This window comes from Corythoichthys intestinalis, chromosome 2 (genome assembly GCF_030265065.1).
Source record: "Corythoichthys intestinalis isolate RoL2023-P3 chromosome 2, ASM3026506v1, whole genome shotgun sequence".
Taxonomy (NCBI): domain Eukaryota; kingdom Metazoa; phylum Chordata; class Actinopteri; order Syngnathiformes; family Syngnathidae; genus Corythoichthys; species Corythoichthys intestinalis.
The window spans coordinates 30,202,460-30,217,343 of NC_080396.1; the positions used below are offsets into that span (position 1 = coordinate 30,202,460).

The following is a 14,884-nucleotide window of genomic DNA, read 5'->3' on the forward strand; positions in this document are numbered from 1 at the left end:
TCCGTCATTCCAGGGCGATCATATTTTGATTTCCAAAAAGAGAACACAAACTACAGACATAAATAATCCCCGTTTAGGCTTATATTCAAAGTTTCTGTGGATTGATAGCATGCACGCACTGTCCGTGCATATCACACACACATACGGGCAGTTTGCCCCAACTCTCGGGCGTGTAAGCAATCCCGAAATATTGCTCATAAAAACGAAAACCGATCATTCTCAGGCTTATCTTAACCCATTTTTATTTTTTAATGACTGTTGCCGAGACCGACCCTTCCCCAAAAGCCGTGTTCAAGGCAAGCTAGGCGCTAATGGACAGCTGCACCGCCACTGTAGCGCGCCGTCTCTCTCGCTTTTTGATGACGTAATTGCTGCATGAATTCCAATTTGGGAGACTTGCCAGTTCCGACTGCTGTGATATTCTGGAAAAATGTGGCCCAGATCGGATTTAAACCACATACAAAAGTGACCCATATCGGATTTGAAATGGTCCACTTCTATGCGACTTGTTCCGTTAAGACCGTCAAGTTAATACCTCATTCGAGTCGGAAAAACATGAAAAAAATCTGAATCGTGCATTAAGGCCTGCAGTATGAACGTAGCCTTATACTCATGTGTAACTTAATACATTATGTTGTGTTGTTTAAGCTACAGTTAAGCCAATTTCACATACACCCGAACAACAGCCCTTATATGTGAAAGCCAATATCTCGGGTCGACTGACACGGAGATGACATGGACATTTACAGAGTCGCGTCTTTGTAAAATGTCCGGGACTTTCCCGTGAAGCGGTGTGTGTGTGAAAGCAGTCGTTCACGGGTCACACTGATGACGTAAATATCATGGCAGGCCGATCGTCATTTCCTCTTTCTTTGCAGGAAGACAAAAAGCAGTAAGCGAACATCGCAATTATCAACATAGCAAGCTGGAAATAGCTAAATTAAACTGAAAACATAACAAACTTAAATTGCTACTGGATCGTAGAACAGAGTCCATCTTTGGAAATGTGTGGTTTATTTTGTTGATGATGTTAGGGTCCGTAACTGCGGAAACAAGGTTGTACTTTAAAGCAGAAAACAACAGAAGATTGCGTTCAACGGTTTGTCAAATACAAACAAAAATACACGCGATCGCGGAAAAGGGGGAATAAAACACAATGGGTCCATGACGGTAGGTCGACGGGAATCAATAATACTAACCTAAGTGGTAGGCAGAGACCCGATGAGACAACAAAATAAAAACACTCAAATACCAGCACAACGTAGGGGATTTCCAAACAAGGGTGGCAGACTGAATGGCGCCCAGCAAGTTAATATCTTGGCACCCTTCTCTTGGATCGCATGGGCTTAAATACAGTCTTGATAAGTTTGAATTGGCTGCAGGTACGACCTCGGGAACGCTCCCACAACCGGCTCTGTAACAAAACACGATCTGACCAAAAGAATCTGACAGCCGATGCCGACCAAAAATGACATAATGTTCGAGTTATAAAATCGCACCTGCAGCCCTCCCTGCACAGAGAGCGGTGAGTGGGCTACACGGGACAAGTCTGTCAAAGTGTCCAACCCGTGTTATTCTCGGGATATCTCTCCATGCGTGAAAGCAATGACGCAAGTAAATCCGGCATCACCTTACACGAGAATTTACCGGGGTATACTGTATGTGTTAAAGGAGCTTTATTTGTGTAACTGTTAATATGCTAACAGATCTTTTAGTCTGTTGTTCTTCATTTTATTTTATTACTGTAGAATATGATCTTTGTTCTTGGTCTCTAATAAAATACAATACCCCCCTCCTATTCATTGTGAATTTTATAATCCGAAAAATAAGGTACAGTACATGTGTTGCATGAATCCAGTTGAGAGGCCAATCTGCATTCAGCTGGCTAGTAAATTTCCATTTGGTGTTGACCGTAAATCATTAGTCTTGAAACACAATCCAGTGACCGTGAAGGAGAGATTGCGTTCCCACTGTGCCATAAAGCCCATTCCCCATTAAAGCTGCAGATATTGAATTTATCAGCTGTACTGCCTATTGTCTTCACCAGAGTGCTACTGCAGCAGTTTATTCAATTGACACGGAGACAGAAATGGAATAACGCTTTTAGTGTCGGGGCGCTAAGGTGCAAGTAAGAAAACGCATCAAAAGCGGACGGGAAAATGGATCCTCATTGTTTCTGATCACTGGCAAGGCTCGCACGCTTGGTGGAAATGCTTTGATGAAACATTTAAAAGCCTCCCGGGAGACATTATCTTCGACACGGCAAATGACGGCAGACAGAAACGAGTGGTGAAACCGCACGAGCAGGTAGCCGGTGTTATTCTAAGTGATTTGAAGTATTTTTCTGCCATCGCCACTCACACTTGTCTCACTGCAACAGGCTCATGCATTAGGTATGACCCTGTCAGGGGAGAGGGTGGGGGAGGGGTTAAAGGGAGAAAATGCCAGGTATAGATGGACAGCACAGGTCTGGGACTAAGTCCTTTGGCAAGGGGTTCCGATGAATTATATATTTGTGTGAATTTAGGCCAAATTTTACCACAGGAAGCGGATTTATGTGAATAATTCATTCTACCAGGGGATGTTTATCTTACCCCCCACCAGCATCACCTTGTTCCCCACCCTTCGCCTCTGGTATCCATTGACCCTCATGATGTCGGACTGTTGGGCTCCGTAACATTCCATTTGTCGAGTGAAGACTTTTTTTTATTTTCGTCGAAAACGCTTGCTCTTTTCCATGTTGCTCTCGACAGACGAACCCTCAGGGAAGCAGATGAGGGGAGGGCAGACATGTATTCATTTATTTTTCTGCGCGCTTCCGTCAGACGTCTTTTCATCTTCACAGCATGAGGTCGTTGGAATTTAAACAGCACACAGGACCTGTGTACGTTTGATTTGACGCACTCTCACGGCAGTAGATAAGAATGGCATTGAGTTCCCGGAATAAATACTCATCTATCCTCGTGCACGTTCAGTGGTGATTGCTAAAAGTTGGTCATGTACACATTTTGGCTCTTGACCCTCTGCCTCCTTAGACAGAGGACCTTTAATGGTCTGGAAACACTCATCAAGAAAAGAAAAAATAATTTTATTCCTACTTGATCACGTCACTATTATTATAATTAATAACTAGAGATGTCGGGATGCCGATCGATCGGGTCCGATCACATCATTTTCAAAGTATCGGAATCTGCAAAAAAATATCGGCCATGCCTTTTTTAAATATATATATATATATTTTAATTAAATAGTTTTCTAATTGTAGTTACAGACATAATATGCTACACTCATCCAGAGTCTATAATTTAAGTTTAAGGTAGGGTTATCAAAAATATCCCGATAATGGCGGCAACTAATTTATTAAAAAATGTGTCACATTAAAATATTTAGCTGTATTAATATATGTGCTGCACAACCCTCTCACTCATTGTGGCGCTCAATCTGTAATGTCGCCGTTTACCGAAATATAGAGATTAAAGGCATCGCAACATGAGGAGAGTGAATTAAGGCAGCCCTTGGAGCCTGTCTTCATTTGGCTATAACCATGCAATCCCTCTCCCTATGATTAGAAATATCATGGGAAGTATTATGGGGAAGCAAGGTGGCAATTGATCTTTGTCTTATCACCTTAAGTTATTTCCCAAAGCAGAGAAGATATACCCATTGGTAGCACGACGCACAGTCATGGTTTTACTATTCACGGTTCCACTTCCCATCATGCATTGGGCCTTGGCTGCAGTATCATTTACTGAAAGCTCAACAAATACACTAGATGGCAATATTTAGTCGCAATACATAAAGTCACAAGTCTTTCTATCCGTGGATCCCTCTCACAGAAAAAATGTTAATAATGTAAATGCCATCTTGAGGATTTATTGTCATAATAAACAAATACAGTACTTATGTACTGTATGTTGAATGTATATATGCGTCCGAGTTTTATTCATTTTTTTCTTAATGCATTGCCAAAATGTATATGATCGGGAAAAATTATCGGGAATGATTGGAATTGAATCGGGAGCAAAAAAAAGCAATCGGATCGGATCGGATCAAGACTATTACGTATAAATAACAATAGTAATTAGAGATGTCCCGATCGATCGGCATCCCGATCGATCAGGTCCGATCACGTCATTTTCAAAGTATCGGAATCAGCAAAAAAAAATATTGGCCATGCCTTTTTTTAATTTATATATATTTTTTAATTAAATCATTTTCTAATTGTATTTAACGTTACAGACATAATATGTTACACTTATCCAGAGTTTAGTTTAGTCTTAAGGTAGGGTTATCAAATTTATCCTAATGACGGCGGTAATTAATTTTTTAAAAAATGTATCACGTTACAATATTTATTGCAATTAATGCATGCGCTGCACGACCCACTCGCGCATTGTCGCGCTCCATCTGTAATGGCGCCATTTCGCCTATATAGAGAGCTAAAAGGCAGCGTAAAGAGAGTATAGTGAATTTTGGCAGCCTTTGGAGCCTTATTTTAATTGGCTAAAGCCTTACAATCCCTCTCCCTTCGATTAGAAATATCATGGGAAGCAATGTGGGGAAGCATGGTAGCAACTGACCTTTTTCTTAACACCTTATGTTATTTCCCAACGCAGAGAAGATATATCAATTGATAGCACTACGCACAGTCATGGTTCCACTTCCCATCATGCATTTGGGCATGGCCTTCAGTATAATTTACTGAAACCTCAACAAATACACTAGATGGCAATATTTAGTCACAATATACAAAGTCACAAGTCTTTCTATCCGTGGATCCCTCTTACAGAAAGAATGTTAATAATGTAAATGTCATCTTGATGATTTATTGTCATAATAAACAAATACAGTACTTATGTACTGTATGTTGAATGTATATATGCGTCCGAGTTTTATTCATTTTTTTCTTAATGCATTGCCAAAATGTATATGATCGGGAAAAATTATCGGGAATGATTGGAATTGAATCGGGAGCAAAAAAAAGCAATCGGATCGGGAAATATCGGGATCGGCAGATACTCAAACTAAAATGATCGGATATGATCGGAACAACCCTATTAATAACTGTTAGTTTATTTTTTGGGTGACTTTCCCATCTGTAAGGGATTTGTAGCCACAAAACCTCACAAATCATGTTTTCTGTTAATCTGAGATTATCATCATTGCCGGTTTGTAAACTTTAAGGGAAATAGGCTATGCTTCAAATATGTTGTTAATTAATCAATTATTCATCTATTTAGAATAATGATGTTCCATGTGTTGAATTAATTAAAATTCGGATTACAGCCAAAGGTGCTGCTGAATGTCTTTTTCACTCTATCACCTCCTAAACAAAAATTCTAATACTCTACCCATACACCCCCGCTCACATATTGTGGCCAAAATTAAACGTTTCTCCCCCTTGTCATGTCTGGTAATTCTAACTGCAGCCGTGCAAAAAACATGCAGGCTATTTGTAAGGAAATTTCATGCATGAATAATTGACTCGGTTATGGAATCCTGGGATAAAAACAACCACACCCTCAAATCTCATCTCAGCATTGCCATAACACTCCACCCCCACCGAACCATCACACCGACCGGCTTGTCACGGCACCCTTGACATTCCAGCTGTGATAATAGTGTTTAAAAGCACTCATCGACTTGCTGACGACTCATCACGGCGGTCCCAGGCACGACCTTTGAACCTGCCCAATGGAGCGGCAAACAGGAGCTCCATTGAGCTGGAGTGAAAAGAGGCAGATGTTGCATGTGGCTCAGTGCACTGCAGCAATTTGCATGTGTATAATAGTGTTGTTGGGTTGCGTGTACCTATAGTGTGCGTGTGTCACCCACACGCAAATCATTACAGTACTCCCTTCCACTGATTCTATTCAACGTGACTGAAATATTCCACCAAAGTTCCCATCCTGACTAGCTGCTGGACCATGTTGTATCTGTGTGCATGCTTACAGTGAACATTCACTTCCAGTCCAAATAGATTGGACGTCTATATCTGTTAATGGCAATGAATGATTTCAAGTTTTCTTCAAATAAAATTGAGTTGAGAATGGAAGGGATTAGTATGACAGCTGTCAGCGTTTGTCAAGCCTTCTCCTTCCTCTCCTCCAGTCAGTCAGGTTGCTATGACCTTACCCTCTCCTCCTCCACTTTTGCACTTTAATAGCTCTGCTCCTCCCTCTCTTTGTCCCATTCTTCTATAAGGCAGACCAGCCAGTTCAATGGCCAGTTCAATGGCTTATATAAACCTTCAGGAATAGTAGTCACTACAGTGGACAGCTATTCAAAAGTTGACACTTAAGACCTTGAACACTTTATGGGCAAGTGGCATTTTTTTGGTCATCAAGACTATTACGTATAAATAACAATAGTAATTAGAGATGTCCCGATCGATCGGCATCCCGATCGATCAGGTCCGATCACGTCATTTTCAAAGTATCGGAATCAGCAAAAAAAAATATTGGCCATGCCTTTTTTTAATTTATATATATTTTTTAATTAAATCATTTTCTAATTGTATTTAACGTTACAGACATAATATGTTACACTTATCCAGAGTTTAGTTTAGTCTTAAGGTAGGGTTATCAAATTTATCCTAATGACGGCGGTAATTAATTTTTTAAAAAATGTATCACGATACAATATTTATTGCAATTAATGCATGCGCTGCACGACCCACTCGCGCATTGTCGCGCTCCATCTGTAATGGCGCCGTTTCGCCTATATAGAGAGCTAAAAGGCAGCGTAAAGAGAGTATAGTGAATTTTGGCAGCCTTTGGAGCCTTATTTTAATTGGCTAAAGCCTTACAATCCCTCTCCCTTCGATTAGAAATATCATGGGAAGCAATGTGGGGAAGCATGGTAGCAACTGACCTTTTTCTTAACACCTTATGTTATTTCCCAACGCAGAGAAGATATATCAATTGATAGCACTACGCACAGTCATGGTTCCACTTCCCATCATGCATTTGGGCATGGCCTTCAGTATAATTTACTGAAACCTCAACAAATACACTAGATGGCAATATTTAGTCACAATATACAAAGTCACAAGTCTTTCTATCCGTGGATCCCTCTTACAGAAAGAATGTTAATAATGTAAATGTCATCTTGATGATTTATTGTCATAATAAACAAATACAGTACTTATGTACTGTATGTTGAATGTATATATTCGTCCGAGTTTTATTCATTTTTTTCTTAATGCATTGCCAAAATGTATATGATCGGGAAAAATTATCGGGAATGATTGAAATTGAATCGGGAGCAAAAAAAAGCAATCGGATCGGGAAATATCGGGATCGGCAGATACTCAAACTAAAACGATCGGGATCGGATCGGGAGCAAAAAAAACCATGATCGGAACAACCCTAATAGTAATATATACAGTGGGGAGAACAAGTATTAGATACACATCAAATACTTGTTCTCCCCACTGTATTTGCTAGTATTTTTTGATTATTAATCATTATTTTTATTTATCAATTAAATAGCTATTAAATAGTTTTTTTTTTTTTTCCATCGTATTTAACTCATTGCGTACCATTGACGGCGACAGATATCCAGTTCATTAAATGGGGGGGCCAGGGTGGGAGCTGGCTCATCTTTCAGTGCCACTGACAGCACTAGATTTCCAATCCATTTCGATTGGGACTTGCGACTGAACAAACGGTAAATGAGCACCCTGTAAGGGTTTAAAAAGAAAAATTTGAATTTGTGCATGAAAGGGTTAACTGCCCCATTAATGCCTCAGCGCTTGTTTGGTCGTCCATTTCACCTCATTAGTACGGTGGCCGAGAGGTGTCAGGCAAAATGCAAAGTCCAAACACTTTGCAAATAGAAAAAAAACATGGACCCCAACTGCAAAAGCTTTGCAAAAGAAAAAAAAGCATGAATGCAAGCTGGCACAGTATCAGGATGACAAGATTCTTTGTTAGCTGAAAGTCACATACCTGTAGGTGTGTTATTGATCGGGCGATGATGTCAGGCCAAGGACCAGTTTAAGTAAGCTGCTGAGTATGATTAACGCCACATGGTCCCAGGCTTATCCATCTGTGTAATCAAAATAGTGACACAAATACACAAACATAATGAGGAGCGGCTCAGATCCTGATATTTCCCGATCCGATTGCTTTTTTTTTTGCTCTCGATTCAATTCCAATCATTCCCGATAATTTTTCCCGATCATATACATTTTGGCAATGCATTAAGAAAAAAGTGAATAAAACTCGGACGAATATATACATTCAACATACAGTACATAAGTACTGTATTTGTTTATTATGACAATAAATCCTCAAGATGGCATTTACATTATTAACATTCTTTCTGTGAGAGGGATCCACGGATAGAAAGACTTGTAATTCTTAAAGGACTTTGTGTATTGTGACTAAATATTGCCATCTAATGTATTTGTTGAGCTTTCAGTAAATGATACTATAGCCATTTAACTGTTCTGCCCAAATGCATGATGGGAAGTGCAACCATGACTGTGCGTAGTGGCACCAATTGATATATCTTCTCTGCATTTGGAAATAACATAGGGTGTTAAGAAAAAGATCAACTACTACCTTCCTTCCCCACATTGCTTCCCACAATATTTCTAATAGTTGACAGAGGGATTGTAAGACTTTAGCCAATTAAAAAAAGGCTCCAAAGACTGCCAAAATTCACTCTACTCATTTTACGCTGCCTTTTAGCTCTAAATATAGGTAAAACGGCGCCATTATGGATTGAATGCGACAATGCGTGAGTAGGTCGTGCAGCCCATGCATTAATTGCGTTAAATACTTTAACGTGATTAATTTAAAAAAAATTAATTACCGCCGTTAACGCGATAAATTTGATAGCCCTACTTTAAGCCAAAACTAAAGACTCTGGATGAGTGTAAGACATTTTGTCTGTAACGTTAAATACAATTAGAAAACGATTTAATTTTTAAAAAAAATTAAAAAGGCATATCCGATATTTTTTTGCCGATTCCGATACTTTGAAAATGATGTGATCGGACCCGATCGATCGGCATCCTGATCGATCGGGACATCTTTAATAATAATGTGTTAATAATTTCACGCATTAGTCGCTCCAGAATATATGTTGCACCCCCAGCCAAACTATGAAAAAAAAAACCCTGCGACTTATAGTTCGAAAAATACGGTACTTGCAGACATGGCGAACGTCGAAGGACTGTGATTGGTGTCAGTAGCCTCTTTTTGTTTGTATTCTCTATGATTGTGTTAGATTAAAAAAAAATCCTCAATGACGACGCCTTCAGGGTGCGCGCTGTTGTGACGTCACAAGCCAAACGTTAAATTTCAGTTTAGGGGTTAGGGTTTGGTCTGCACGGTCCGCCCCGGACCAGTTCGTAACCTATCATTTGCACTGTCAGATTGATAATACGGGCCACATCTGGCGCAATGATGTTCAGCGGGTGTGATTGCTATGTGGATCCAGCGTTGCCTGGCACGGCCAGACTGTTCTCCCTGTATTTTTCAAACACTGTGAGAATAGTCTGGGACCCAGCCCATTAACGGCCTCTCGAGCAAGAACAAAATCAGCCGTCCAATCAGATTCGTTTATTTGCGTGCCGTGTTCTTAACGAGCAACGTCACTCTTCTGCGTCGAAAGTCGTCTCCACAACAACACAGATGACGAACAGGAGAGCCAAGAATATGTTCCAATCCACGGTAAAATCAGTTTTAAATGAACAAAAACACATAGACACAAGTCATTGACAACAGGCTGTCTCGCGCTAGCCATGTTAAATAAACTTCTCTGTTCTCCGCTCGCGCCACGCGAGTTGTCGCCTGACCAACTTCATGTCTGCCCGTCGCTGATTGGTCCACTCCGCTGTCTGTTTGATGTGGCTTGCTCCGCCCTGGAAATTTGATCCGCTCATTGGTTGCCAGACTCTATAGCTGGAACAGCGGTGAGTCTGTTGTACCAGGCTAGATCCAGCGAGCTGAGGCTGAATCCGGCATGGAGTCAGCTGCTATTGGGGTTGCTATATGTGCTTTGTGACCATCTCTACGGACCTCCGTGAAGTTGCCCCACCCCCTGCCAATCAGACGCAAATTTATATGAAAATGATGTCAATCATTTGTTCTATTAATTTCTTTTTTGTGCTGCTATCGATTCAGATAGTCATAACTATTTTAAGGCAATCAGCCTCACATTTTGTTTAAAAATGGCGTCAATTATTTGTGCTGTAAAAAATTGTCTTTTGTGCTAGTATCGTTTTAAGCCATCTGCATTTGTGCAGATTTCTGCATTATGCCAATTTACAGTTGTGCTTTGGCAAGTGGGAGTCGTGTTGTGCCAGCTTGTAGCCGTGCTTTTCTTTCTTTTGTCAAGCGTTTGTAATTGGTGTTCTTGCTTTTTTTCTATTTGCAAAGTGTTTGAACTTTGCATTTCACCTGACACCTCTCGGCCACCGTACATTTGAGTCTACTGATGCTGATCATTCTGTCTGTGTGATTTGCACTTCACTCTATGACAAGGAAATCTTCGTATTGATGAAAGGTAATTATTCCACTGGTGAAACATCCTGCAGCCCTCTCCATCATTTCATTCCTCTCCTCAGCGACCTTCCCCCGCTCTCCAAGGTCACCGAGCACTCTCAAGCGGCGGTGCCAACGTCGAGCAAAGTCGTGCCAGGAACTCTAACTGCGATGACTGCGCAGCTGCCAAATAAGCGTCCTTGCACGCTTATCGCCGGTTTCTTTTGTCTCCCGTTTTCAATGCTTTAATGATGGTGTGTGTTAACAGCTCTTTGTGTGTGATATGGAGTGGTGCAAACAATCAGCGGGCAGCCTGTCACAGGGGGTTTTGAGGGGTGCGGGGTATATGGCAGGACTGGGTCCAGGGGTACAGATGGAGAATGGATCGAATCCTAGCAGAGCTGTTTCACCACACTTGAAACCATACCATAGGTTTTGTAGTGGACCCAATATGAAAGGAGTCGACCCTAACTTAAAGAAAATCATTTTGGAAAGAAATTTAGCTGTTTTGAAAAATCCAGGAAGTGATTAATTATAATTGTGTATTGGGGCCAAACTAAGAAAAACAACATTAGACTACGAGAATAAAGTTGTAGTATTACGAGAATAAAGTCATGCGTCATAATATACCGAGATTAAAGTGGTAACACTTCAAGAAAAAAATTGTAATGGTACGAGAATAAAGTCATATGTTACCAGATTAAAGTTTGAATATTATGAGCAGAGCTTGCGCTAGACATTTTCGTTGTCTGTCATTTTGACTGACAGGGTCATAAAAATCCGGTCATAATCTATTTTTACCCGTCACTTAAATTTTTAAAATGATAATGATGACATATTCAATAGTATTTAGTTTTCATTCATTTTTAATTAATATTGTAATGCTTGCTTGGTGGCGAAAAATTAGACACGGAAGTCGTGGTATTTTTCTCCCTCTTTTTACTCTGCTTACTGCCAACAACACCAACAAAACAACAACTCCGCCCCCAAAGAAAAAGAGGCAACTATATAGACCCCAATCACCAACGTCACACAATGATCTTAATTGTGGTTGTCAGCCCAAAATCTTCAAAATATATATTAAATGCATCTTACCAGATATAAAATGACTACTACATAGTCTGTGGTGATCGTTTGGTGCCCAGATTTCTTGTCGAATTACAGCAGTCCATCTCGCTCTCCTCTTCGGGTCTCTCAGAATACGGTAGAACTTCAAGTCTCTCCGTCTATCTTCTCTGTTACTGCAACCAACCGCCACACGCCTTCACCATTTTGATTATTAATGTTAACGAGCAGAAAAACACGCCGTAATAGGAGGCATGTACGTAGCGGTAATGTGTAAACACGACGAGCTGACACACAATATGGCGGCTCCAGTCAGGGGGGCGGAGTTGTGACGTCATGTGATTGGGGTCTATACACAGGCGGCAATCTAGTCCACCAATTGGATGACACGCTGGCACACCGGGTGCACCAATAAGAACCTCGCGTTGATGTGTCAATCACGGTGCCGCCGCCAGACCCCTGTGACGCTACAATATTCTGACAGAATAGCCAACGACGTCATGCATTAAGAGAGACAATAGCTAATTAATATGCTCACTCGCCACCCTGTGGTCTGGGGTGTGAATTGCAACCTGTCAAAATGATGGACGGACTTCAGTTTTTTCCGTCACTGTTTTAAAAAACCGGTCAACGACGGAAAATATATTCGGTTAACGCGACCCCTGATTATGAGAACAAAAGTCGGAATGTTACATTACATAATAACACAGTAGCAGGACTGCTATTGTTGCTAAATTAGTGGCTACGTACTTTACGTAGCTCAGAACTGCCTCCGTTAAAATAAACAAATAGGGAGCTACGACGAAGTATTCGTATAAATCCTTATTTTGATTATAAAATAATGTAAATTTCTCAAAAGATTAAAGATTTCCTTATCTGTGAAACCGATGCTAAAATGCAACCTCCCAAGATTGGAAAATATAAGTGGAGCGGACATGGGCAAGACGTACTGCAAATTTCAGAACAGTTTCATAAAATGGATCTGCCCCAGTGTCTTTTGGAACAATGGGCCAAACTCAGTATGATTTCACTTCCAAATCAGCAAACAATTTTGGGCCAGAACTGGTCCAAAGTGCAGAAACCACATTAATGTATGGCCAGTGATATGACACATATGTTACCCAATCTGGGCCAGATTTGTATTAAAACAGTATTAAATTTAGGGTCCATTTTGTTCAATGTATTATTCTTTAATGTGTTTATATTGCAAATTAGTCTATTAAAAGAAATAAAACAATTTTTTCATGACATTTATTGATGCTAACATATGAATGCACCATAACATTACAATATTGTTTTTTCACACATTTTTTTAAATTGGAAAAAGAAACTCCACATTAAAGTAGGGCTGTCAAACGATTAAAATTTTTAATCGAGTTAATCACAGCTTAAAAATTAATTAATCGTAATTAATCGCAATTCAAACCATCTATAGAATATGTCATATTTTTCTGTAAATTATTGTCAGAATGGAAAGATAAGATACAAGACGGATATATACAATCAACATACTGTACAAAAGTACTGTATTTGTTTATTATAACAATAAATCAAGAAGATGGCATTAACATTATTAACATTCTGTTAAAGCGATCCATGGATAGAAAGACTTGTAGTTCTTAAAAGATAAATGTTAATACAAGTTATAGAAATTATATATTACAACTAGGGCTGTCAAACGATTAAAATTTTTAATTGAGTTAATTACAGCTTAAAAACTAATTAATCGTAATTAATTGGAATTCAAACGATCTATAAATTATGCCATATTTTTCTGTAAATTATTGTTGGAATGAAAAGATAAGACACAAGACAGCTATATACATTCAACATACGGTACATAAGTACTGTATTTGTTTATTAACCTATAACAATAAATCAACAAGATGGCATTAACATTATTAACATTCTCTTAAAGCGATCCATGAATAGAAAAACTTGTAGTTCTTAAAAGATAAATGTTAGTAAAAGTTATAGAAATTTTACATCAAAACCCCTCTTAATGTTTTTGTTTTATTAAAATTTGTAAAATTTTCAGTCAAAAAATAAACTAGTAGCTCGCCATTGTTGATGTCATTACACCATGCTCACTCCCCAAACCCATAAAATAATTTGGACCCAAACACCAGCAGAGGGCGCCAAATAACAAAAAACAAGTAACAAGTAACAAGCGGACATTACGGTTCTGTCATTTTTATCTGAGCGGGGCATGTGCGTTAAATGCGTCAAATATTTTAACGTGATTAATAAAGAAAATTAATAACCGCCCGTTAAGGTGATAACTTTGACAGCTCTACGTTAAAGATGACCAATTTTGAGACTGCAAACAACATATTGTATTTGTTAAGGTTCTGGAGTAATGTGGGACCTAAGCACAGTGAGACGGAAGGCGAACTAGCAATGGTAATAAATGTTTATTGATGATTAGAGGGAGTGGCAGATAGTATCTGAAGAATCCGTTGGGCAGTTTGGTGATAGAGCAGGTGAACAGGCAGGCAGAGGTTCTGGCAGGCAACAGTACAGGAGCTACGGAAAAAAAGAGAGCTCAGTATCAGGATTACAAGATTCTTTGCTGAAAGTCATATAGGTGAGCAGTTGATCTGGCGACCATGTGAGACCAAGGACCGGTTTAAGTAAGCTGCTGACGATGATGAGAGGCACCTGGTCCAAAGTTCACCCACCTGTGCATTCGAGGCAGTGACACAAATACACAAACGCAAGGAGGAGTGGCTTAGTTTGAATAATAGTATTCAAACATTGAAACATTTACAAAAATGAGTAAATGCTTTCTCCCTCCATATGTTGCTATGCAGCAAATTTTGAATTACTTAACTTGCAGACATGGCAGACCGCTTGAATACACCGGCCATTTTATTAACGCTCAATTGAATAACTTGTTTAGCAGTGAAGAAGTGACTTCAAAACACAATTACGACTGAATAAAGCACTTACCATAAAAATTTCCGTACACCGATATGAGTCCTGATCCTGCATGATCTCCTGTTTAGTGTCGCAGCAGATGCCCGCCTTCAGGGTCTGCGCTGTTGTGACGTCACACGCCGACCGTTAAATTTCAGATTTTTAGCACGTCCGGTCTGTAAGGTCTGCCTCGGACCAGTGCGTAACCTATCATATGGACAGTGAGATTGATGATCCCTGCCGCATCTGGCACACTGAGGCATTCAGCAGATGTGATTGCTTTGTGAACCTGGTGAGCTGACGCCGGATCCGGCGCACAGTCACCTGCTATCGGGGTGGTTTATGCATGTCTGTCCATCATTTGTCCATTGGCCTCTTATTGTTTTGCTCTTTTTTTCTCA

The 14,884-nt window shown here is 39.9% G+C and overlaps 1 protein-coding gene across 2 annotated transcripts in view; it reads left to right on the plus strand.

The window, feature by feature from the left end:
* The window catches only part of l1cama (L1 cell adhesion molecule, paralog a), an 86,995-nt gene that overhangs the window by 36,852 nt on the left and 35,259 nt on the right, over window positions 1-14,884 (plus strand). The gene's annotated exons all lie outside the window — the stretch shown is intronic.